Here is a 26,855-nt window from a genome sequence, read left to right as displayed (position 1 = left end):
TGGTCGGCTAGCCAGAATTTGGTAGTTGGCCATTCCCCACCTGGTCGACCGGCCAAGTTTCTCGGCTGGCAGATATTTGTTGCCAGTTGTCCCCCCCCCATGCGTATGCACTGCACTAGCTAGCTTAATACAGATATTTTTGAGACAGCAACCAATTTTTCTATATATACTTGACCATACCTTATGTTTTTAGGTTAGAAAAATTACCAAAGCTCAAATTCTTTAAAAGCTCTTTCTCTCTCTCTCTCTCCTCTCTTGCAATCTATATACACCTTACATATACTCGCTAAACCAAATATTTGAGTCTCCTTGTTGAGGTTCTTAAGCTAAAATTTCAACCTTTGAGGATGAGCACTTGTTGGTTTGTGAATCAAAGAGTTATCTCTCTTCAAGAGGTATAATTTTTGCCTTATTTACACTACTTTTTTCCTTTCTTTTCTTGCTATTTTTTCACTATTTTGGACTATCTTTGATGGGCTGAAACTTGTGATTTAAAGCTACTAAAGGTGGAGGGGTTAACTACCCTTCTTTGAACCTTGTTCTCCAAGCTTTTGTCCTTATGTTTCCCACATATTTTCCAACTTTTGGCTACTGATTTTCAGAGTTTTTTAGAGGCTAAATATGTGGTTTTGAAGTCCCAAAAACGGAGGGGTGAGCCGCCCCTCCTTAGACTTGTTTACTAGCTTTATTTCTCTCTTATTTTAGCTCACTTTTCCTAGCTTTTCATACTAATTCCAGCATTGTTTTTGTGAGTTTTAGGACTATTTTAGTGTGTTTATTTCATTTATGCTTTGTATAATATGCTTGTAGTGTTGTAGTCCTCATAGGTTTGGTGGTTTAGGCCTTAGACACCAACCTATTTGAGTTGATAGCTTTTATTTTATGCTTTTCAAACATGTGTTCACACTTGCAATAATCATCTCTGCACCATCGCTCCTTTGTTGGCTTTCTTTGTTTGAAAGTCGTTTCAAATGAGGGTTGTTTAAGGCATTCGAAAGAGACCCTTCCATGCTTAATAGTTTAATTCTCTTCGGAGGTTTATTACCAAGGCATCACATCTCTCTCATGCCAAGAACAACTTCTTGTTTGACACTTCTCTTCGTTTAGTGGACATAACTCTCATTTTTGGACAAAAATGATTAAAGAATGAAAAGATAATTAAAAGAGAATAAAATTAGACTAAAATGGTAACAATAATAATAAAATTGGTTTGGGTTCAATCAGACATTAATTGAATCTATTGCGTCTCGAGTCATTACATACTCATTAGTGATGTCAATGACTCGAGAAATGATGTTTACGACTTCCCTAGAGAGGTAACTCCATGATAGAGAGGAGGTCTTCTTGGTCTTTTCTTTTCATTCATTGAGCCTTTGTTCCATCGAGCCATAGATCATCACACAATAACCTCGCCACCATTGATGATTTGTGGATCGATTCTACTTATCTCTTGATCTGTTTCATGATAGGGTGGAGCAGAGAGGTCAAACATCTCCTGAAAATACTTTGTTTGTGCTCTGTTTCTTTTCTGTTGTAGCAAAGTAAACCCCCAAAACAGTGGCCGGCCAGCAATCTGTCCATTCAGCCGATCACTTTTCAAGGTCGGCCGGCTACCTTATGTTATGCAGACTGTACCATTTTCATGGCAGAACACAATAGAGGTTGGGGTGAAAACAGATTATTTTTCTGACTGCAAAACAGAACAGAAATTGGCAGTAAATAGAGAGTTTTCAAAAGGATATTCTTGTTCATAAACGTGCGGCTCCTCACTTCCCGTGCCTTTAATTTAATGCTCTAATAGTAACATGCTGTAATTATTACTTAGATTAATTTGAATTTGTAATAATTAGTAAATTTAGCTTGCTAATTCATTAGGTATTGTAATAGTTAGTATTCGGACACTTGGACATTCAGACCCTCTTGTGTGAGGGCAAATTTGTAACACTTGTAGTATTATGTATGTCTTCCAACCCCCATTTCTTTATCCCTTTTATATCTCTACTTATTATGGTTGCATGTTGCATTCATGTTTTAATTTCATAATATTACTATGATTTGTATCCATTTTTGCATGCATAAGGGTTCGGCTCGTCATACCAATCAATGTCAATTTCAAATTCCTTAGTCGAATATGTGTTTCTTCGCATGCCTTGAATTGACTCACATGCCATATTAGTAGCCGAGCCTATTAATTGCATTTTGTATGTTTGCATTAGTCATTTACATCATTAGAATCATGCATTTTTCTAACCATTTTTCTTCTAATTTTGGCTTGTCTCGATTGAGTACTAGGTGAGCATTTCTTGCTTTAGCATATTGCATGAATGTTAGTGTTGCCATATCAAGCATGTTTACCATGAGACTAAGTGCTTAGGTGAAATATCTCATGAATGCCTGTGGATAGAGGTTTATTACTTAAATTGAGATAATTTGATTAATGTACATACGAGATCACTTTTTCAAGTGGTACATATTCAAAACACTTTTCAAAACAAACATGAAATCAAAGCTGCAATCCAACTTTTGTGAATTAGTTTATACTTACGTGTATCACATAGTAAAAGATAGCATAATAATCGAAACAAGAGCATATAATGTACATAAAATTCACATCATGATTAGTAGATGCCGATCTTTGATTGGGTGGGTAGGGTGCTTAATTCATGACCTTTCCCTCTCATATCTAAGTTCTCAAGCCGAGACACTTTGGTGATGACGGACTAATGGCTTTCGGCACGAGTCACGGGTTTCCTAAATTTTCCAAAAATATTTAGGTGGCGACTCTGAAATCTAGCAAAGAAGTCCATTTTTGGCATGGTTGATTCAAAATCGATTTTTCAAAAAGATTTGTCTGATTTGGACTCATTTGTGTTTATCTATTTCACATTGCACATATGAAATCAGATTCAGAACCACGGGAGTCCGAACTGTAGGGCTATCGTATCTGAGGAGACTAAACCACTCTAAGGAGCACAAAAAGTAAGCTACAGATATCCACAAACATTGACATATTCACATCTGCCCAACAACAATTAATCACACTACACAACTCAAGAATTAATTTATGTGCCACTACAGTGCAATATTAAGACATGATGAATCATTGCAGGTACAGTAAACAAGCATGAAGGAATCTATTGAGCAAAGACCACAATTCAGTACTATAAAAATTGAGTTCCATGTACTTGTGAATGCTAGTAGAACACATCATCAGTACCCTCGGTGTAAAGTGCAATTTCCATAACTTGTTAATTGTCCACTATAATAGCCTAGTGTAACTCACAATAACACCCAACATATACAGAAAAACTAAACTTTTGCAACCAGGATTCATATATATATATAATTTTTTTGAAAGACTGTGTAATGTCCGGATTTCTTAAGCTTTCTAATCTACCCATGTAACAATCATTGGGCCAATGCCTCCCAAACCAGACGGTTTTAGGGCACTAGGTGTGAAGACACCCCTACGGGCTTAATAACTCGAGCTGAAAAGGCTACGAATCTGAACAAGTCATTTTTTCTTATTTTTTCTTAACTATGCAATGTCTAGGTCCTTTAAGCTTTTTAATTAACCCATGTAGCAAGTATTGGGCCAATGACTACCAAATCAGATGGTTTTAGGGCACTAGGTGTAGAGACACCCCTACAGGCTTAATAACTCGAGTTAAAGAGGCTACAAATCCAAAAAAGTCAAGTCTTTTTTTTTTTATAGTGAGAATCAAGGCTTACTCATTTGTTCTTTTTTTGCAACACTAGCTATTATTAATAATGTACACCGGGGATTATAATAGAGAAGTCACCGCTATGATAGTGTGTTCATGTGAATCAAGGCATACCCATGATTAGTCTACTAATACCACAAACAAAAACAATTGTCCTAGTGCAAACTTCACATGTGAGTATTTACCCAATAAACCCTTTTTATACAAGTGTACTATATTTCCCAATTAACATATGCTTATATCACTACCCTTACTAGCAACAAGTGAACATCAAGTGAAGCAGTACAATCAAGTGAAGCAGATATAAACATGAATTATGAATTATGAGCCAAGTAGGAGTACACAAAAGAAAACACCCTTATCCCCCAACTTGAATATGACACTGTCCTCAATGGAAACAAATTCGAAGAAAATATGAAAGAAACAGAATATTACCAGATATTGTAGGTGCACATCTAGCTAGGCAAATAATAACACAACACACACACTCTATTTTTTTTTTCTTTGAAGAAAAAGAAAAAAAAAATAAATAAAACAAAGAAAAAGATAGTATGTTACTAATGAGAATCCGGTGGTGGTGGTGGTGGGAAATGCTGCTCAAACAAGGCTTCATCATAAACCCGTACGCTGAGCTGGTCAAAATGCTGCTGGCTCGACTTCTGATATGTATAAAAATCAGTTTGCAGGGATGCAACCGACTGCTAATAGTCGAGCTGGCGGTCGTGAATGTGGTCGAATGCCGCTTGTGAATAATCCATATGCGCCTAAAAGTTCGTATGCAACCCCATGAGAAGCTGGTGGTGCTCTTGAAGAGTACTGTGGACCTGATCCACAGAGTGCTGAAAATGCAAGTACTCCTCTCGAGTTAAAACAAAGAAAAAGATAATATGTTACTAATGAGAATCCGGTGGTGGTGGTGGTGGTGGGAAATGCTGCTCAAACAAGGCTTCATCATAAACTCGAACGCTGAGCAAGTCAAAACGCTACTGGCTCGACTTCCGATATGTATAAAAATCAGTTTGCAAGGATGCAACCGACTGCTAATAGTCGAGCTGGCGGTCGTGAATATGGTCGAATGCCGCTTGTGAATAATCCATATGCGCTTAAAAGTTCGTATGCAACCCCATGAGAAGCTGGTGGTGCTCCTGAAGAGTACTGTGGACCTGATCCACAGAGTGCTGAAAATGCAAGTACTCCTCTCGAGTTATGTATATCGGCTCCCCTTAAGGAGGCACGGGAGAGGCAAGAGGAGGTAGTGGCTCGTACATGGGGTCATTGGCCTCAACAACTAGGACTCCGCCTTGTAGTGGTATTCGGGAGAAGCTATACTGCCATTCCTACTGACCAAAAGTAGGGTAGGCAGTGTTGATTTCTTCAGCCAGATCAATCGGAAGGCCGTTTTCAGCTGGAAGATTAGAGTGAGTAGGTTAGCAAAGGGTAGGGGCCAAGTCGTGTTCTACATAAGTTGAGGCTGAACGGCCTCCCGCATAAATTTCCGCATATGCACCCAGATTACGTGCTGAAGGTGTACCCAATAACCATGTTAGTAATCATGTAGGACCCACACAAACTCTTTTCGGCGCTCAGCTTTATGCCCAAGTGGAAGGGCATTCTTATACAACACCGAGTCAAGGAATAATAAACAGCTAGACAGCTTGCTCCAACGCAGGCATGTGAAGTTAGGATCACCATGGGCCCCTAGGAAGAATTCTTGGATGATGTGGGGTATGGGTTGATGACCCACAACTTTAGGGAATGGCTAGTCGTCACGCTCATCATAGAAACCTAACACCCGGGCAATCATGGGTTGCGTGATGCTAATGTTGTGGCCATCAATAGTGGAGAAAAGGGCGGGAGAGGACACCATAGGCTCCTCATACATGTTTTGGTAGAAGAGCCGGACCAGATGAGGATAAGTTGGTGTCGTAACAGTACAAATGCCCAATTATTGCCGAAGTTAAAGCTGTTCAACGGTTCAAGAAGTGACCGTGTCATTCTGAAAATATGGGATGTTGAACTGAGTGAGCTTGTGAAGCGAGCGAGAATCCCACTCCAGTCGTGGTGACTCAACTGGTGGTAGTGGCGAGGATGGTGGTGACGATAGCGACAGTGGTGTCGAGGAGGATGAACATCTGGCCTTTTTGGAGGCCTGGGTGGATAGCCGTCTATTCATGTTCTACACACACCAAAAGCAAATACATACATATCCGTGGAACCAACATGAGAATACGAATATCAAACCACAAGGCTGCTCACTTGTTTCACCACATGCGATTATCATCATCATCATTTTTTATTTTATTTTTTTTAGGAAGAGCAATGATAAAAGAAATAAAATAAATAACATACATTAAAAAAATTGCAATAACAATTTTTTTTAATAGATAAATAAATAAAAATAATAATAAAAATAAAAATAAAAGAAACAACTCTAACAAATACGGAACTAAATTAGTATACCACAACTAGTCATAGACATATACATTAAACTAACTACTTAACAATGGTGTGGTTAGAAAACTAATGACCAAATAATTAAAACTAACTAAACTAAACAGGTAGGACCTGTTTGGTAACGTTTACGTTTTCAATTTATATTTACTAAAATTTTATAAACTGGTTTTTGCTTATTTTTAGAAAAACATAAACTACAAACGCGTTTGGTTTAGACAAAATGTTTAAAAAAAATTTAAAAATATAAAAAAGAGTGAGAAATGGCAAGTGGTGGTGGGTGGAGACAAGTGGTGGCGGTGGAAGATGGTGGTGGAAAATGATGGCGAGTGGTGGTGGTGGAAGACAGTGGTGGAAAATGGTAGCGGGTGAGTGGTGGCGGTGGTGGTAGCGGGTGGTGGGTAGTGGTGGCAGGTGGGTGGCGGATGGCGAGTGGTGGTGGTGGATGGGTGGGTGACGGTGGTGGGTGGTGGGTGGTAGCGAGTGAGTGGTGGTGGGTAGTGGTGGCGGGTGGTGGTGGTGGATGGGTGGGTGACGGTGGCGGGTGGTGGGTGGTAACGAGTGAGTGGTGGTGATGGTGGTGGTGGGTAGTAGTGGCAGGTGGGTGATGGGTGGTGGAGGTAGGTGGGTGGCGGGTGGGTGATGGATATTGGTGGTGGTGGTGGTGGTGGTGGTGGCGGTGGCGGGTGGTGGTGGCAAGTGGGTGGCAGGTGGCTGGTGGTGGCGGGTGGTGGTAGGTGGGTGGTGAGTGGTGGTGGCGGGTAGGTGGCGAGTGGTGGGTGGTGGCGGGTAGGTGGCAGGTGGGTGGTGGATGGTGGTGGTGGTGGTGGTGGTGGCGGCGAGGGGTGGGTGGTGGTGGTGGCGAGTGGGTGGCAGGTGGGTGGTGGTGGGCTGTGGGTGACAGGTGGGTGGTGGTAGTGGTGGCGACGAGGGGTGGGTGGTGGTGGCGAGTGGGTGGCAGGTGGGTGGTGGTGGGGGGGTGGGTGGTGGGTGGTGGGGTGATGGTGGCGGAAGACGGTGGTGAAAAATGGTGGCGGGTGGTGGCTAGTGTTGGGTGGTAAAAAAAAAAAAACTCAAAACTCAAAACATAAACTCATTTTTTGAGTTTACATTTTTTGGCCAAATTTATAAACTGAGACCATTGATTTATAAATTAAAAATTTACCAAACAAGTTTTTATTTGAGTTTTTAAAATTTTTGTAAATATAAACTGAAAACGTAAGTGTTACGAAATGGCACCGTAATGAACTAAACTATTTTAAGCAATCAAAATAATAAAAAGAATAAAAGACACAACCTGTTAAATAATAAAATATAGAATTAGATATGCTAAACAATTTATTTTTTTTGAATTGTCGCATGTGCACCGACAAAGGCCGCACGTGCGACTGGTGCTCCATCCAGAATTGTTTTCCAGCTTTTTTTTTAAATTTTTTTTTATTATTATTTTTTTAAGATGAACCTTGAACAATGACAGGGACAACAAAAAGAAAAACTCCATTAAACTAAAATAAACTCAACTACAAGTTAAGATTAAAAGAAGAAAAACACAAATCTACACAAAAAGAAGGATTTACTTTGAAAGAGTGAAGAAAGAGAGAGAAAGAATGGAGATTCGCTGGAAAAAAATGGTGGTCACCAGAGATCACCGAACGGAGAGAAGGTAGGGTACTGGTGGTGAGGCTCTGATGGTAGAGTAGTGGTGAGAAGAGGTTGGGTGGAGGTTGGTGATGGTGGAAAGAAGAATGAAGAAAGTTGGTGGTGGTGGGGTATGAGTGAAAGAGAAAGGGAGGAAGAAGATGATAAGGTAGAGAGAGAGAGAGAGAAAAAGAGAGAGTGTGTGTGAGAGAGAAAGAGGTAGAAAGAATGAATCTGAGTGATAGTCAAAGTGGGTCTAGGGTTGGATAATCATTTTTTTTAAGAAAAATAAAAATAAATAAAGAAAAAATAATAAGAAGAAGAAGAAAAAAAAAGTGTAATAAACAAGTCAAACGTCGTGCTGCACGTGCGGGAGAGTACGCCACATGTGCGAAGACACTTGCGCACCAGGCCCCACTCGTACATATAAAGTAGTAGCAAATTTGTGCTTCAAGAATTATCCCGCACGTGTGGGGCCCTGGCCGCACGTGCGGCGACTATGCTGCACTACATCGCGTACTTGCATTTAAAACACTAGTGAAATTATGGACTGAATTTTTTTTTCCACATGTGCGATGGTTTGTTCCGCATGCCTGGGGATTTTTTTTATATACCCAAATACAACCCAAAAACATTTCAAACCATTTCTACCTTCATTGCACATCTGAAATAAATATAGCACTCCGAAAAATCTAAATGCTCAACAAAGGTATAATCTTCACGCGAAAACCACAGGTACTACTTTCTCTCGAATTATGTTTGTAACTTTCCCTATTTTCTAACAGGGTGACTGTAGACACCCCATTTTTGATCGTCCTCAAGACTTGGACGTCATCGTTTGAATACTCGATGATTATCCATACTCATGTTCGTTTTGAATTCCTGAAGGTCTCGGCTATGCGCCTTGCCTTGGAACCTCTCAACTTGTCTGTTTTGTGCTTAGTTGTGGACCAAGAGCTTGTGGCTTTGTTTCTGAGGGAAGAGGGTGGCCTGCTGGCCAGCCTTACAACCCATCGGCCAAGCCCCATGCCGATCAGTCGTGCCCTCTTTCCATCGGCGCCGGTCGGCCTCATTGATGGCCGGTCGGCCACTTTAATGGCCGATCGGCCATATTTTTTTGGTTGAGGCCCTTTTTTTTGCTTTTGCAGATATTTTGTTGCCAGCTGTGCCAGCTAGTGAGCACAGAGTGCATCCTCCATACATGTGTATGGAGGGATTGCACCAAGTTTCTAGCTCGTCCAACAAGCTTGAGACTTGGATTTCTATAAGAGGGAAGCTCTCTCTCCCTTTTTAGAGGTTCAAAAATTTGCATTAGGGCTATAAATATCCCCCTCTCTCTAAATTTCTCCCTCTCTCTCTATATTTGTATTGGTTTGTGCCTTAAAGTGGTTTTTTTTCACACTTTTGCACTAAAGCACCTAGTGAAACACCTTCACTCTTGAGCTGAGGTACCTGGAGGTTTGTTTGAAGCTCAAAAGCTTGGTTTTTGCCTCAGAAATTACTATTTTGAAGTTGTTCTTCAAGGGTGAGTCTTTACCCTCTTTAAAGCTTTGTTTTCATTGCTTATTTGGCCCTATTTGCATGATGTTTTAGGCCTAACCTTCAACTGCAAAAAGCTTCATTTTTAAGTATTAAAAGTGGTTGTTTGAGGCTTGGTTTGAGTTAGGAGTGGTCTACCCCCTTTGGTGCCTTGTTTTACTTTATTTTGTGCCATCTCTTTAGGCCTTTGAGATCACCTTCTCTTGGCCTTTTAACCACTGAAATCTAGTGGATTTTCAGTGGTAGAAATGTGGTTTTGAGGCCCAAAATGAGAGGGTGTGGTCCTCTCTCCTCTTGTCTTGTTTGCTTGCCTTGTTGGCCTCATTATTGAGCATGTGTTGGCTTGTTCTCAGGCTATTTTTGGCCCTATTTCAACATGGCATAACTCTATTTTGGCTTGGTTGAGTCACCTCATGCATGCTTTTTGCACTTGTAGTGTAATCTTACCATTTAGCCTTGTGTGCTCAATGCTTTGATCCATCATGCTAGCCTATTTTGGTTCCATCTTAGGATGTTTTTGTTGTTATTTTAGCATGCCTTAGCTCTGTTTTGGGTCAGTTTGATTGCCTCTTGCATGCTTCACACCCTTGTAGTGCAATCCTCCATATAGCCTTAACATGCACCATGCTTTAGACCACTATTTTAGCATGTTTTTTTAGCTCCACTCCATCAAGCTTTTACTTATGCTTTGCCATGTTTAAGCTCTATTTTAAGTGTTTTTGGTCATGCATGCCTTGCTTTGTATAGCCATAGTGCAATCTTGCTCACTAGCTTTGAGTTTCATAGTCTCTAGCATGGCTTACTTGAGTTGTTTGCATGCTTTGGCCTCTTTTCTCACATTATTTCAGTGAATGAAGTGTGGTCATACTCTTCCATGCTTCACTCTTTCAATGCTTTTGGAGGGTTATGCTTTATGCCTCAATCATAAGCCAATTGGCATGCGTGCTTGCCTAAGCTTTTTGGGCTACCATCTCAGTGTGTTTTTGGTCTTATTTTGCCATGATATAACTCTGTTTTTGGTTGGTTAGAGCATCCCTCATTTGCTTCTTACACTTGTAGTGTAATCATGCTTATTGGCCTAGCTTACTTGGTGTTTTGGCCTTTTATTCTAGCATATGTTGGCTATGTTCAAGCATGTTTTTGGCCTCGTTTTGGCATGTTCTAGAACTGTTTTGAATCATCTTGGCCCTTTGGGGCTTGCTTGATATGGCTATGGTGCAAGTGCATTTGCTAGCCTTAAGCTTTGAGCCCCCCTAGCATGCTTTATTTGTGATATGTACATGATATGACATCATTTGGAATGTTATTTCAGAGCATATAGTGTTGCCACATTTCCATGTTTTTCACTCTTTAGGTGCTCTTGAGAGTTGCACCTTTATGCCTTGTTTGTGAGCCAATGCATGGGCATCATTCTTTTGCCATTCATGCTATCATTTTAGATCATTTTGGCCACTGTTTTGGCATGCATAAGGTCTGTTTGGTGTTGGTTTAGTCCATTGAGCATTGTGTTGCATGGTCCTAGTGTTGTATCCTTCACTAGTGTTTAATGCCTAAGTGTTCTAGTATGTTGTGCGTGAGTGTTTTCATGTTAGAGCCTTGTGCATACCACCTTAACATGTCATGATTAGCATGGTGTTTGCATAACATGTTGTTTACATGTGTGTTGCATTGCATTGTGTTTGGATCAGGTGTTGATCCAAATACGAGAAACGAGGGGTGTTTCATACTTGAAGTGATGAAACAGGCCTCATTTCTTTGTCGCCGTCCCCCTTGATTGTACATGATAAGGTGGAGGCCTCTCGAGTCCTATGTGTTATTTGTGCATTCATCAACATTGTGCAAGCTTGACTTTTTGGCCATCATGCATCGAAATGCGTGATTGGTGGCTTGAGAGCCGAGCACTACACTCCTTTGAGCTTGAGACATGATAACGAGTGTGGTTGCACACACATTCCCTTGTAAATACACTGTCATGCCTCTATTTGTGCCATGTTGCAGCAAAAAGACAAATTACAGGAAGCAATGGCCGACAGGCCATCAAAGTTGCCGACTGGCCATCAAGTTTGCCGATCGGCTATCAGAAGTGGCCGATGGCCATCCCCCTTGGCCGACCATCCCTCAACATGTTCCTAAGGTGGGTCAAAAGCAATCTGGAAGTTGGCACAATTTTTGGAAGTCCAAAAGAGTACAAATTGAGGCATCTTGAGGCAAGGCGGTGGATTTCCGGGAGGACGCGACTGAGCATGCATGCCTCCCTCGCCCGTGAGGCCATTTTACCGCTTTACTAGCTAGTTATAGTTAATTGCATGTTTTGTAATTAATTAGTTTAATTTGTGTTGTAATAATTAATTAGCTAAGTTAGTTAATTAGTTTTGGGTTTGTAATAATTAGCCTAATTAGTTTAATTAGATTAGTTGGTTAGCTTAGCTCGTTATTCGGACCCTCCATCGAGAGAGCAAATATTGTAATAAGTGTGCGTGTGTGTGATGCATGTCTTCCAACCCCATTTCTTTCTCCCTTTTATTTACCAGCTTTTGATGGTTAGTTTTAGGACATGTTTCAAATTAGCATACTTATGTTTGCATCCGTGCATCATCCATTCATATTACATGAACCGGGCTCATCATTCAAACTGCATTATATTTCAATACCTATTTGAATACATGTTATTCAGTGTTGCATTCATATGCCATCTTAGATAGTCGAGCCCACTTAGCCGCATTTTTGCATGTGTTGCATTAGGCATCTTAACATAGCTAGGATCATGCATTGATTTCTAATTAGCTTCTTTTTTGGCTCGGAGTACACTGTAAGTGTTTATGCTTTAGCATCCTTGCATGAGTGTGAGTGTTGCCATGACAGCATGCTTGCCATGAGGCTATTTGCTTAACTGATATAACTGCATGAATGCCTGTGGATGATGGCTTCATTGCTTGAATTGGAACAATTCATCAAATGTGTATTTTAAGCCCACTCTGCGGAGTGGCAAAATCATGTTTTCTAAGCCCACTTGAGGGTGGCAAATCCGCGCATTAGCCTACTTGCGAGTAGCACTTTCAAACCACTTTAAAAAACAAACATGAGATGTTTTGTTCCAACTTAAACGATTTGGCCTATACTTGTATGTTGTGCGCATCACATAATAAGCTAACTAATAAACCAGAATAAGAACACATGTGTTTTCAAAAATAACATATCATGTTAGTAGAGGCCGATCATTTGATCGGGTGAGCGGGGGTGCTCATTTCAGGACCTTCCCCTCTCGTACCCAAGTTCTCGAGCCGAGATAACTTTGGTGATGACGGACCCGTGGCCTTAGGCACGAGCCAGGGTTTCCTAAATTTCCCAAAACAAAATATTTAGGTAGCGACTCTGAAATCTGGCAAAGCAGTCCATGTTTGGCGCTTTTTGATTAAAATCGATTTTCCAAAACGATTTGCTGGATTTGGACTCTTTGGGCGGTCTACTGTGACAGACTAGGTTGATTTGATATTCAGAATCGAAGCGCCTAAAGCTAACTCGACCTATGAGGCTACCATATAGAGTTCAAGCCGAGGTGGTTTTGAAGCAATCTCCACACCCCTGGGTATTTAAACTAGACTTTAGTCTCGAAAATTCCAAACATTTGTGTTCTAGGCTTTGCCATTAGAACTCTAGTTTCCACTATCTCGGTTGGTTTCCTAGGAACTCACTACAAACATAGTTAGGTGGCTATACCAGACCATCAGATGTTGTTCGGGCATAGCTAACACCAAATGAATTACACCTTTAGAGGATTTAACGTCTCCTAGACTCAAAACAATTACGATAGAATATATATTGGGTCCGTCAAGTAAACAACCTCAATCATCTCCTCTCTCTCAATACCATCCTGTGGACTCGCCTTTTTTCGCGCCCCGCCTTTCGGAAAGAGTTTGAAAAGAAGGCCTCACAGTTCAGACTCCCGTGGTTCTGAATCTAGTCTCACAAGTGCAATGTGAAACTGATAATCACCAAAGAGTCCAATTCGGCAAATCTTTTTGGAAAATCGATTTTAAATAAAATAATGCCAAAATTGGACTGCTTTTCCAGATACAGAGTCGCCACCTAAATATTTTGTTTTTGGGAAAATTTAGGAAACCCTGACTCGTGCCAAAGGCCACGTGTCTGTCATCACCAAAGTTGCCTCGGCTCCGGAACTTGGGTACGAGAGGGGAAGGTCTTAAAATGAGCACCTCCGCTCGCCCAATAAAAGATCGGCCTCTATTAATTATGATATGATGTTTTATAAACATTATGTGTTCTTATTCCGGTTATTAATCTAACTTTACTATGTGACACATACAAGTAAGTATAGATTAGTCGTAAGACTTGGAACAATTCAACTCATGTTTGTTTACGAAAATGGTTTGAATTTTCCACCCTCAAGTGGGCTTAAAAATGAGGATTTTCCACCAAACATAGTTGGCTTAAAATATGATTTTCCACAACAAAGTGGGCTTAAAACTCACATTCATTGAATTGTTCTAATTCAAACAACAAGCTTCTATCCACAGGCATTCATATAGTTTAGCATTTAAGCACATAGCCTCATGGCAAGCATGCGAAACATGGCAATATGACAATCACACTCATGCAAGTATGCTAAAGCATAAAACTCACTGAGTACTCCAAGTCAAAACAAAAACTAGTCAGAAAAATGCATGGTCCTAACTTTATACAAAATGCCTAATGCAACACATGCAATAATGCAACTAAATAGGCTCGGCTACTTAATCATGGTATTTTGCAACACTTTGATAGTATGCTTTGAAACACGTATTCAAAGAAATATTGAAATTGCAATGCAGTTTGAATGATGCGCCGGGCCTCGGTGCATGCAAGACAAAATGAATGGATGCAAGCATGCAAACATAAGGTATGCTAAGTGAAAATGTCTCTAATCTAACCATCAAAAGTGATTAAATAAAATGGAGAAAAACGTGGGGTTGGAAGATATACACACACGCACGCACGTACACTTATTATAACATTACGCCATCGCGAAGGAGGGTCTGAATGAATAAGCTAACTAGCTACACTAATTAAGTTAAGCTAAGCTATTACAAACCGAAACTAATTAACTATTCTAGTTAACTAATTATTACAAACTGAAGTTGAATAACTAGCTATACTAAGCTAATTAAAGCAATTAAACTAATTAACTATCTAAGCTATTTGAATAATTATAACACTTGACACTTGCATGAATAAAGCAAATAAATGGCCTCGGGGCGAGGGATGCATGCATGCTTGGATTCTCCTCTCGAAAATGCCACTGCCTTGCCGTTGCAACCTCTGTTTGCACATGCTTGAACACCAACAGTGCTGCCACCTTCCAGTATGCCTCTGCTCCAACTCAGGAGCACACTTGTGCAATTTTTCATTTATGGCCGGTTGGTTACAAATGGTGGCCGTCGGCTACCATTATCCCTTCCCTGGACTTCTTCTTTTGCTGCAATAGAGAGCAAACAGAGGCAAAGCAGTGTATTCTCACAAAGTGTGTGTACTGTTACTCTCCTTATCATCACATAAGCTCAAAGAAGAGTAACTCTTGGCCCTCAAACCATCAACCAAGCATTTTCAATGCATGATGTCTAGAGAACCAAGCTTGTACAAGCTTAATGAGTGCAAAACAAGACTCAACAAAGCCATAACCATATCATGTATGATCAAGGGTGATGGTGACCGAGGAAGATGGCACATTTCATCACATTGAGTATGAAACGTCCCATTTTCCTCGTGTTCGAATTAACGTCCAATTCAAACACATGCAATGCAACACAAAAGATGTTTTATCTTGCCTCTTTTACTTTGTTCATTTTGTTTACTCATTTTAGATTACCAATCCATTCTTTAATTGATTAGTCCAAAAGGCGAGTGTCCTTTAATTGAAAGTAGGCTCAAACCACAAGTGCCTTGAACATGAAAGTGACCTCATGCCGTTAGTAATGAACTCCCGAAGGAATTAGACCATTAAGCACGAGTGTCTCAATTTCACACTTAAGCCAACAAGGGGTTCAAAGTCACTTTCAAAATAAATGAAAGAGTGAAGAATAGAGGGAGATTGCAGAGATTTTAGTGTTGAAATGGAGTACAAAATGACACTAAAACATGCAAGCAACTCATATAATTCATGTTTAAAAGCCTAAAATATTAAGCTAGTGAAGCCTCTTTACACTACAACCACACAATACAAGCCTCAAAGGACCAAACCAGCTCAAAATAGAGCTGAAACCAGTCAAAATAGTAGCAAAAACATGCTGAGATTAAGATACAAAATGCTAGAAAAACATGCTCACATGTTAAGCTATCTAGGAATGCAAACAAGACACAAGGAGGGGTGGTTACCCCCTCCAATTTTGGGCTTCAAAACAAGGTTTTTGCCACTGAAATAACTCTAAATTTCAGTGGTTTAAAGGCCCAAAAAGTTTGATTTGAATATGCTAAAAGATGGTGCAAAAGTTTACATAATTAAGCAACAAGAAGGGTGGATCACCTCTTAACACAAAATAACCTCAAACCATCATGTTAAGCCTAAAAAATCAGGTTTTTTTGTAGTTGAAAACCAGCTAAAAAACAATACAAAAGAATCGCAAAACAAGGGTACACAATAAGCTTAAATGAAGTAAGTTCTCTACCTTTGAAGCATAGCACAAAACAGCCACAATTTCAGGCTCAAACCTCCTTCCAAAGCTCAAACTAGGCTCCAAGGGACCTCAGCTCCAAGGTGGTCAAGTTTGGTTAAGGGTTAGTGTGCAAAAGTGTAGAGAAAACTAACTACAAAGCACAAAACAATATGAGAGAGAGAGAGAATCCTAGAGAGAGAGAGAGAGAGAGAAAATTTTGTTCTAAAATGTCTAACCTCTCTAAATAGGGGAGAGCACCCCCTATATATAGAAAACCAAGGTTGAAGCTTGAAATCATCCTACCATACACGTGTATGGAGATGCACTTCAGTGAACAACAATTGGCACAACTGGCAAACAAATATCTAAAAAAGGAGACAAATGGTTGTCTGCCAATATTAGTGGCCATCGGCCACCATTAGTAGCCGACTGGCCACCATTAGTGGCCGTCGGCCACCACAAGTGGCCGACAAGCACAATTAGTGGCCGAAAAAGCCTAGGACTGGCCGACAAGTTCCCTCCCCCTTCCAGGCAAGAGGCAACAAGGTTTTGGCCCAAAAATAAGCACAAAACAAAAAGGTTTAGAGGCTCAAAGACAAGGCGTTCCACCAAGGACTTTGGGCACTCAAGACAAACACAAACAAGCACAATCATCGAGTACACAAGTGATGACGTCCAAGTCTTAAGGACGGTCAAAAATGGGGTGTCTACACATCCACATAATGTTTCAATCTTTAGCCATTTACCTTGAAGGTCGTACCATCTTGTGGATTTTTAATCTCAATCTCCCCATGCGAAAATACTTCAATAACTTCATTTGGACCATCCCACCAAGACCGGAGTTTACCTGGGAACAACAGCAATTTGGTATTGGATTGCCACACTTTTTAGTGAGGCTCGAAGGACTTACAAGAAATGTGTCTATCATGAAGTGCCTTAGTCGTAGCCTTGTAAATTTTGGAGCTCTCATATGCATCATTGCGAAGCTCCTCTAACTCATTGAGTTGGAGTTTTCGATGGTCACCAGCTTTGGCCATATCAAAATTGAACTTCTTAATGGCCTACAAAGCCCGGTGTTCTAACTCAACAAGGAGATGGCACGCTTTCTCGAAAACAATCCTATATGGTGACATCCCAATGGGTGTTTTATATACAATGCGATAAGCCCAAAGTGCATCAACCAACCTAGTGGAACAATCTTTCCTATCGGGCCTCACAGTTTTCTCGAGGATGTGTTTGACATCCCTATTAGAAACCTCTACTTGACCACTAGTCTGGGGATGATAAGGAGTGCCAACTTTGTGAGTGATCATCTATTTGTGCACCGATGCCTCAAAAAATCGGTTGCAAAAATGTTTGCCACTGTCACTAATTATGGCACGTGGGAACCCAAAACAACAGAAAATGATTTCATGGAGGAATTTAACCACAACTTTGTGGTCATTCATTCTGGTGGCCACTACCTCAATCCACTTGGAGACATAGTCCACGACCACCAAAATGTATTCAAATCCAAAAGATGGTGGAAATGGACCCATAAAATCAATGCTTCAAACATCGAAAATCTCAACAATCAAAATAGGGTCATCGGCATCATGTCTTGTCGTGACATAGAGCCCATTCGTTGACAACACACACAAGCACTACAGAAATTAGGGCATCTTTGAAGATAGACGGCCAGTAGAACCCACATTGTAAAACCTTGGCGGTCGTTTTCTGTCCACAGAAATGGCCGCTATTGAGATCTTGGAGTCTAATAAGAACTATAGGATGAGAGAATGATATTAACATCACTAGGAGAAGCGTCCGGGTTGTAAGAGGCACTTGAAGACAGTACCTAGCGCGTACAGACTGCTTAAGGGAATAAGACCTTTAGCTCCTAGGAAGAAGGAAAGAAGGGATGAGCGTAGATCAGGGTGGTCCTAGAGAGGAAGGAATCCCCTGCTAAGGATATCTGTTACGAGATGACTACTCTTTGATCTCTCTCCTACGCTCTTCGATAGCTGCTTGGCTTACAAGAACTACCAGATTGCTAGATCTTATTTCTAACCGTCAACTAAAACGCCAAACGACGATCCTTGCTTGCACAAAACCATCCACTAAATTTATTCTTGACGTCTAACGCTTTACTATCGTGCACAAGATATGAACAAAACAACTAACGCTGCTCACGCATTTACGCCAAGAAGAGCCAACTGCTTTCTTTGGGATCCGCGCTTGGGGTGCAATCTATTTATTATAATTATAGTACACAACCGAGTCTCTTAATAAAGAGAAGTTGGGGACATAGTCAACCTCCTACTATAAGAGCGATTCCCTCGGACCAAGATCGAGGGAAAGGGAAAGATTGAATCTTGAAAGATTGAGAGGTTTAGTGTCCTCTTAAGAAGGAATACCCAACTTCTGGGGTCAGCTTCGATCACGAGGAGAGAATAGCAGACCATTGAAAATCTAAATTCCTATCCGCCCAAGGGGGAGAGTTCGATTTCAAATCCAATGATTTATTTACCTACGAATCTGCTATTACGCAACTCAACCCTTCTCCGCAAACTCTTTTAGTTGTTGGATGCGCAAAACAACCTATTCCCCTTTCCGACGACTCGGTGACCTTTGACACGTTACACCTAGTTGCACGTAATCTGGCTTTCGCCTTTCACTCGTGCAGTTGGATTGACTAGTGACTTTGAACCTTGAGACCGAGCCCTGCCTCTCACCTTTCGGTTCATTACAAGGAAAGGCAAACAAGAAAAAAAGCACCTTTGGGCGGACACAAGCCCTCGAGACTTGACACTTGGACACTGGGAAGCTTGCCCCTGGAGACTGGGTCCTTCGTTTGGAACTGCCCTTTTCCTTTCCACTTTGGAATTCCTCGTTGCTTTCCCTACCATTAGCATCCAACAACATCGATTTCAGAGCCTAAAACCAGCAAAGCGAGCAAGTTTGGAAAGGAACTCATTCCACCCGCCGCTTGGATTGCTGAAATCGCTCAATTGAAGCCAAACAGGGTTCCTCGATAGAGTGAGATGCCAGTCAACGGTTGGCAGGGCTTGTTATGCCCAAAACAAGGCTTTTGATGAAGGATTCTCGAAAGAATTGGCATTTTGCCTTGCCTTTCTTAGAGTTCGAAATTCCCATCCAAGCCGATCCAACTCGGATTTGACTTCATCTCCAACCCCAGAACCCAAAACCTCCCTGGAGCTTGGTCATCCCAGATGAGCTGAGCTACGAAGTTTGGCATTCGTGAGGACGCAGCCCTATCAGAAAGGGCATTCTTGCTTATCTGTATATGAGAATTTGATAATTTGGTCACCGCGGCAGAGCTTCAATCGAAATAGTGATTCTTTGGCCGGGTTTGCTTATCCAACCCTCGACTTTAAGGCATCTCATTAGGTCCCCCCATTATGGGCAGTTTCAAAGGCCCGCCTAAACCCGGCCTTGCAACAAGGAACCTAGATAGAAGAATGGAATCGTAGCCTTCAAGCTGACGTCTGAATATCTCATTCATAATCCGACAAGTTAAATGAGAAAGAGGCGGTTTCATAGCTCTAGCTTGCTGCGTCAACTGGCCCTTCGTCATCCTTTCTGTGAGGTAGCTTGTCTCCTCCAGCTTGTCTGGTTAATGGGGCTCTCTATTCAAAGATTCAAGAAGTCACTCCGCTTTCTGGGATGGAGAAGTTTCCCTTTCTTTGATTCATTCGCCCTACGTGTTCATCTACTTTCTTCCAGTGGAGAAGGGACAAACCTTCCCTGTCTAGTCGAATAAGTCAAAGCGATTTTGGTCACAGAAATGGGAGAGACAAAAGAAAATCTCAAATCTTAGCCAATCCCTTGTCAGAAGGTAATCTTCCCTCTCGCCTGTGCTTGTGCGTTCCTATCTCTTATGAATGAGTCAACCGGATTGTGAAGATCTTACTTTATAGAAGCTACGGAACCTGGAGTTGATCTACTCTGAATCCTCAACTTTGAACCAAGGGTTTCTTTCTCAAGATCGAATTTAAGGCTGGGGTTATATAGGCAAAACGGGGGTTGGCGGCATCTGACATCAAATCACTTTAGCTTCATCAACAAGGTCTCTTTCAAGGACTAAACCCCTACCTATGAGCAAAAGAAAAAGCAGGCCTTCAAGCCAAGCCAGGGTCAACAGACTGGGTCCAGCCAACAAGCTTGAGCTATGAAAGAGAACAGCAACTTTTATATCTATATATGAATTATTGAGAACAAAAGCGAGCGAAGCGATAAGACAGCAAGCACTTATAGCCTTATAGTTCAATTCCTGTATGCAATCAAGCAAGCTATAACTTGAAGCGAGAAACAAAGCCTACGGGGGCTCATTCTACGAGGAAGACTAGCATACCTGGAAGAACAATAATCCATAAGGATAACCTGATGATATATCTATTATACAGAGAATCAGAGTTAGGGAGACTCGTAAGCTAAGCTCTAAGCAAGCACTGATAGCTAGTAGTGATTTGATTCTAAAGGCTAAAGGGAGCTAATTCATGCTAGTACGGATTCTTAAGTAAGCAATATAATAAACACAATAATGCCTAAGAAATGGAGTTGTGATTCTTAAGTATGCTCTTTCAAGCGAGTTGTCAGGTAAGTCAAGAATGCCTAAGCATAAGTAAGGCTAGCTCATTCCAAGCAAGAGAGACAAGCTCTCCTTAATTCCATCTATAAGCCAGAGAGGCAAGCAAGAAAGGAAGCATAGCATGCAAGGCACTTCTCGCTCTTTAATAATGCTAGTGGTTCTGCTCCGGTAGGCAAGTTATAAGACAAGCTAACAATGAAAGCTCTAAGCAAGGCGAGGAAGCTTAGCTTCTCTACTAAGCACTTCACTCTAGTTGTTATGAGAAAGTATGCTAATGAAAGCAAGCAAGGAAGATAGAGCTTCATTTCCTCTCCCTGACCTTTTGCTGGAAGCATCAGAATCAAAAGATTGAGAAGGAGGTGGAGGAGAGCTGCGATTCCTTTGGATCCAGAGATTGAGATGATGCCTAATGGCTCTAGTCAGCTATTTCTTACCCTCCTATTCCCCACCCCCCAAGTCCTTTTGATGGATGCTTTGTATCTTACCTTCGAAAGATGTTCTATTGGGTCACCTCCTTCCATTGGGAGAGAGATCGGGAGAGCTGGGTTTGGTAGTTCCCGTTAACTGGCAAGGATACGAATACAGGTAAAGGAATTGGTTTATTGGACTTTGAATGCTGCCTGGCAGCGAAGCGGATGGAGGAGAAAGAAAATGAGGTGGGCCAGCAGAGGAACTTGAGACTGAGATGTTTGGTTCTTCTCCGGGGTTATTGGATAGGGTGAAAGGCTAGCTTCTGAATCACTGGTTCCTGGTTCAGATGCCGCTGCATCCGGTTCCGGTGCCATAGATGTTCCTAGTCCGGGCTCTGTGGATGGCAATAAGATAAATCCTGGTTATTCGCGGCGTTAGGGAGGGGATGTAGGTGGGTCAGTAGTTCCCCTTCGAAGGTCCTAGTTCCTATTCCGGGTGAGGGCTTCGATCTATGGGAAACATAAGTCCTGTTAAAGCGCTCCTCTGGTTGGTGTAGGTACTACTGCCAGTCAAAACTCTCGCTAATAAGGCGTAAGAAGGCTTTCCGTTCGATGGAATCCCGTCATTCCTTTTAGAGATACGATAGCGATTCGCTTCCAGTGCTATCTAGTAAACTCTTATCTGAAAGTACTTTTCCTTCTCTTTGTCAAGCAGGGAATAACCAGCCTGAGGGAAGTGTTCGTTAAGCAAATCCGTAAGCAAATAGGGAAAGTAGTTAAATAGGGGAATAGAAGCAGTCAAAGGTAAGTTTTAATCGGGCGAAAAGAAGGTGAAAAAGAAAAAGAAAACCCCAACGAAACCATGAGGAAGCATTTTCAGGGACTAGCCCTATACCGACCAGAAAGACACCAAATTATCCTTATTGGGGCTTAGCCTTACTAAAAAATGGGAGATATATACTCCTTACTCTCAGTATAGTCAATTTTGTTAGGCTAGACTAGATACGTATGCACCTTCTTTTTACTTCGACGTTGAGCAAAGGGTTCGCCAACCCCAGATCTATTTATAAGAGGTAGTCAAAGAGGTTCTCTTACTTACCCGCAGCGTGCATCTGTTTCTTGCTTCAAAAGTAGGTTTTCTTTTCCTGCGCCCCATTCCAAGAGTCTAGATCGTACTAATTCAACTAATCATACGATGCAGACGCAACGCTATACCTAGAGTCTACCTAGAGTCTGATTTGTTTTCACAGTCGGAATCTCAGATTGAAATCCTACACAGAACCTCCATAGGGAAGGGCGTCTAGCCAGATCGAGAAGAACCTTCAAATGAAAGAACTAGAGTCGGGAGCCGCATAGATATGCACGATAGAAGGAAAAAATGCTTTGGCTTTAGTCCCGTACCCTTTCCCCTTACTTTATAGGGGTAGGGAATCCACAGGAAGAAGCTGGAAATCACTCGAGGAATGCCTCTATTTATGCCTGGCAAGGAGCCAACTTGTTTCTTTTACCCCTATTCCAGCTCAGAGGAAAGAGGCCCCTACGGGGACCAGCCCTCTATTTAGGAACAATACCAACCTAATCTGTTCCTACTCTGTTAGCAGTTAGCAAGCGATTCGATAAAACAAAAAAGATGTTATTTACTAGGATAGGTGGTTCGGAATTCTAGTGATAATTACCTCGAGTTTTCTTCTTAATTTAATTAATGGCATGACAAGTCCACCTTTATCATCCCGATCGGGCTTATCGGACTAACTCGGGTTTACCGGGGCAGCATACCTTCTCAGAGTTAAAAGGTGAGAATGACAAAAGGTGAGAATGCTATGGGTTTCACTCTCAGGCACACAACGCCGAATCACTTGATCCAAACAATACTTGAACGATTTCGGGTCTTCCCAGCAATAGTGTTTGACCTGTGAGAAAAATCGGTCTTTGTCTTGCTTAGACCAAGTTTTAGGAATTTGCCCAACCGCTAAGTAATTCACTATGTGAGCAAACCATGGGGGCTTCGCTCGTGACACCACAAGAATTTGTTTGTTGAGAATGAATCATGCAAAGTTAAAGGGTCACTCGTGTGCTCAACAAGGACTCGGGAGAGGTGATCCACCACCATGTTTTCAGATCCCTTCTTGTCTCGGATCTCTAAGTCAAATTCCTAAAGCAATAAAATCCATATAATCAAGTTAGGTTTGGTCTCTTTCTTCCATAATAGTTATCTCAAAGCGGTGTGATCAGTGAAGACTATGACCTTGGAACCTAGGAAATAGAACCAAAATTTATCTAAGGAAAAAACCACAGCTAGCAACTCTTTCTCGGTGGTAGTGTAATTCAATTGTGCAACTAGCATAATAAATAGCATAGAGTGGTCGATTCACCCTTTGGCCCAACACAGCCTCGATAGCATAGTCCAAGGCATCACACATGATTTCAAAAGGGAGCAACCAATCCGATGATTTCATAATTGGAGCGATAGTAAGGGTCGCTAGAAGGGTTTCAAAAGCTTTTAAACATGCATCATTAAAGATAAAAGGTGCTTCCTTAGCAAGTAAATTACACAAAGGGCGAGATATTTTTCTAAAGTATTTGATGAATCGACTATAAAAACCTGCATGCCCTAGGAAAGATCGAACTTGACGCACAGAAATGGGTTGAGAAAGGCCTGCAATGAGGTCAACCTTAGCTTTGTCTACCTCTATACCTTGAGGGGACACAATGTGTCCCAACACTATACCCTCACGAATCATAAAATGACTCTTTTGCTAACTCAAAATTAGGTTTGCCTCAGTACATCGTTCCAACACTCTAGTCCAATTTCTAAGGCATTCCTCAAAAGATGATCCAAACATCGAGAAATCATCCATGAAAACCTCTAAAGATTTATCCGCCATATCCAAGAAAATGGCCATCATATACCGTTAAAAAGTCGCTGATGCATTACATCGCCTAAAGGGCATGCGTTTATAAGCAAAAGTGCCAAAATGACAAGTGAATGTGGTCTTTTCTTGGTCAGCGGGGTACACTGGAACTTGATTATACCTCGAGTAACCATCGAGAAAGCAATAGAAGCCCTGCCCTGCTAACCTCTCCAGAATTTGGTCAATAAATGGCAATAAAAAATGGTCGTTCCTAGTCATGGAATTTAGTCTCCGATAACCAATGCACACTCGCCACCCAGTAGTGGTTCGTATGGGAACTAACTCTCCTTGCTCATTCTCAACAACAGTGATGCCCTATTTCGTGGGCACCACTTGTGTGAGACTCACCCACTTGCTATTCGAGATGGGGTATATAATATCTGCACCTAACAATTTCAACACGTTTTTTTTTTATACTACCTCTTTCATATTGGGATTAAGCCTTCGTTGCATTACACAAATTACACAAGGAGTGTGATAGTAGTAGGCTTCAACTCGCCAAGCCTGAATTCCTTGTACACAGAGTATGGCAACAAATTGACACTAGCCCCTAAATCTAACAAGGCCCTATTAATGAAATGGTCTCCTATAATGCATGCAATGGTTAGGGCACCCTGGTCTTTCAACTTAGGGGGCGTGTCACTCAATAAGATGGAGCTTACTTGCTCCGTGAGAATGACCTTTTGGGACACATGTGTCCTAGATTTACACTTTTGCGTACAAAGGTCCTTCAAAAATTTAACATAGGAAGGTACTTACTTAATTTCCTCCAATGGGGGAAGGTTGATTTTTACTTGTTTAAAAGCCTCCATCATTGCTTCCATGGATGTCGTCTTCTTATTAAAAGGGGACGGTGTATCAAGGCATTGGGGAAAGGGTGCCTTAGGCACATGTGTAATACTAAGGACTAAGTCATCCCCCTTATGTGTTTCTCCTTCACCCTTGTTCTCATTGGGTTTCTCACTGTGGTCTTCTTTGCCCTAGTTGCATTAGATGCAACTGGCCGAGACTCTAACTCCTTCCCACTTCTCAAAGTGATCACCACTTGCACCTGTTCATGGTGTTTTTCATTCCCACTTGACCCCTCTGCGCCATATTAACCCTTAGGGTTGGCCATAGTCTGACTCGATAATTTTCCTTCCTCTCTCATATTCATGCTATTAGCCATTTGACCTAATTGGGTCTCTAGTTTGGCAATGGAGTGAGTATGGGAGTGAACTACTGGTGCTAACCCCTTAAGCTCTGAGAGAGCTTCCAACATCGGAGTCTCAAAGGCCGAGTTGCCTTGAGGAACAGTCGGGGGTTGTGGTTGCCAGTAAGGTTGTGGTGGTCGATAGGAAAATTGGTTGGCAAAATTATTAAAATTTTGCCTTGGTGGTGGAGAATTGTAAAAAGTGCCTTGCAAAGGAGGTCTCCATGAAAAATTAGGGTGATTTCTTCATCCCGAGTTATATGTGTTGGAATATATGGTCATTACTCGGTTTGGAGAATCCTTAAGCAACATTCACATGCTCTTGGACTAATTCTGAAAATTATGATGCCGAAGGGCACTCACTCAAGTCATAAGCAGGGCTCGCACAAATACACATGTCTCGTAAAATTGAGGCTGAACTTGTTGTGTAGGGGCATCTCTTGAAGCTAATAATTGGTCCATTTTGCGAGACAATGCCTCTACTTGTTGGGCTAACTCTAGGTTTTTCCCTACCTCATAAATGCCCCCTCTTTTTGGGGCTCCAACTACAGGTTGCTGGACTTGCCGAGCTCCAGAGGAATGGTGAAGGGAATTATCACTTAGGTTCTCAAACAATTGCCATGCCTTGGCGTCATTTTTCGACATGAATGTCCCACCATAAGAAGAATCCACCATTTGGCGGTGAGACTCAATTAAGCCATAGTAAAAGGTCTGAACAAGTTGTCAATTAGACACTTGGTGGTGAGGGCACTGTTAGACAAGGTCACGAAGTCTTTCCCATGTTTCATGAAATTACTCGCTATCAATTTGAGCAAAATTGGTGATGGCTCACCTGAGTTGGTTAGTCTTACCAATGGGAAAGTATTTCTCCAAAAACTTCTGCTGTAATTGGTCCCATGTTGTGACAGAATTAATAGGTCTAGCTTTGTCCTTTAGTGAAAATAGGAACAGTGACAACATTAAGGCCTCATTGGTGAAATTTTGGATCCTCACTGTAGAGAAAATTTCTAGAAATTCATGCAAATGTTTGTAAGGGTCATCATGAGCTAGTCCATGGAATGATGGGAGCATTGGGATGGTGTTGGACATAATCTCATAATGTGCAGCGGTGGTGTCGGATAACTGAATGCATGATGGTGGTGTACATGCAGTTGGTGTGAAGTAATCCTTAAGGGTTTGGTTAGGCCCATTCGGGACATTCGGGTTCGCCATCTCTAATGGTTCGAAGTATTGATATGGATATTTAAGCCTAGGAACACATGAAAAAGCTCTAAGGTTCCTAAGAGTCCTTTCTAGTTCAAGGTCCAAACTCCACAATTCAGGGCGACAAGAACGGCACCAGTGCATACACCACTCACACATATACACACAAAGTTCCGACTCATGTGCACTAAGTTATGAAAGCAAAATACCAAAGGAGAAAATACTCACAACAGTTTAACGAAAACGCTTTACTTATCTTGCAGGTACTTGACGTGTAGATCGTTGTCTCCAATCTCCCTTTGAGCTCTCTATTTTTAGTACTTTGGTGCTTTGTTTGCGAGTATTTGCTTCTTTTTTTTAGCACTTTAGTGTTGCAGTGTGTTTTTAAAGCTCGGTTGCGCTCCGCTTACGCTCCAATGATAGCTCCACTTGCAAAAACTCTGCACATTAAGCAGCACGAAAGCATAAAATCCTAAACTAAAATTAAAATAAGAATGTAACTTTAAATTAATTAATTAATTTCTCCATAAGTCCCCGGAAATGGCGC

The 26,855-nt window shown here is 41.5% G+C and overlaps 1 pseudogene; it reads right to left on the bottom strand.

The window, feature by feature from the left end:
* Nucleotides 1-17,061: 17,061 nt before the first annotated feature.
* LOC145803687 (uncharacterized) lies at nt 17,062-26,317 on the bottom strand (annotated as a pseudogene).
* Between the last annotated feature and the right edge of the window lie 538 nt (nt 26,318-26,855).

Source organism: Camellia sinensis, chromosome 12 (genome assembly GCF_055761805.1).
Source record: "Camellia sinensis isolate YWXY chromosome 12, ASM5576180v1, whole genome shotgun sequence".
In the NCBI taxonomy this organism is placed as follows: domain Eukaryota; kingdom Viridiplantae; phylum Streptophyta; class Magnoliopsida; order Ericales; family Theaceae; genus Camellia; species Camellia sinensis.
This window is presented reverse-complemented; position numbering and strand designations above follow the sequence as displayed.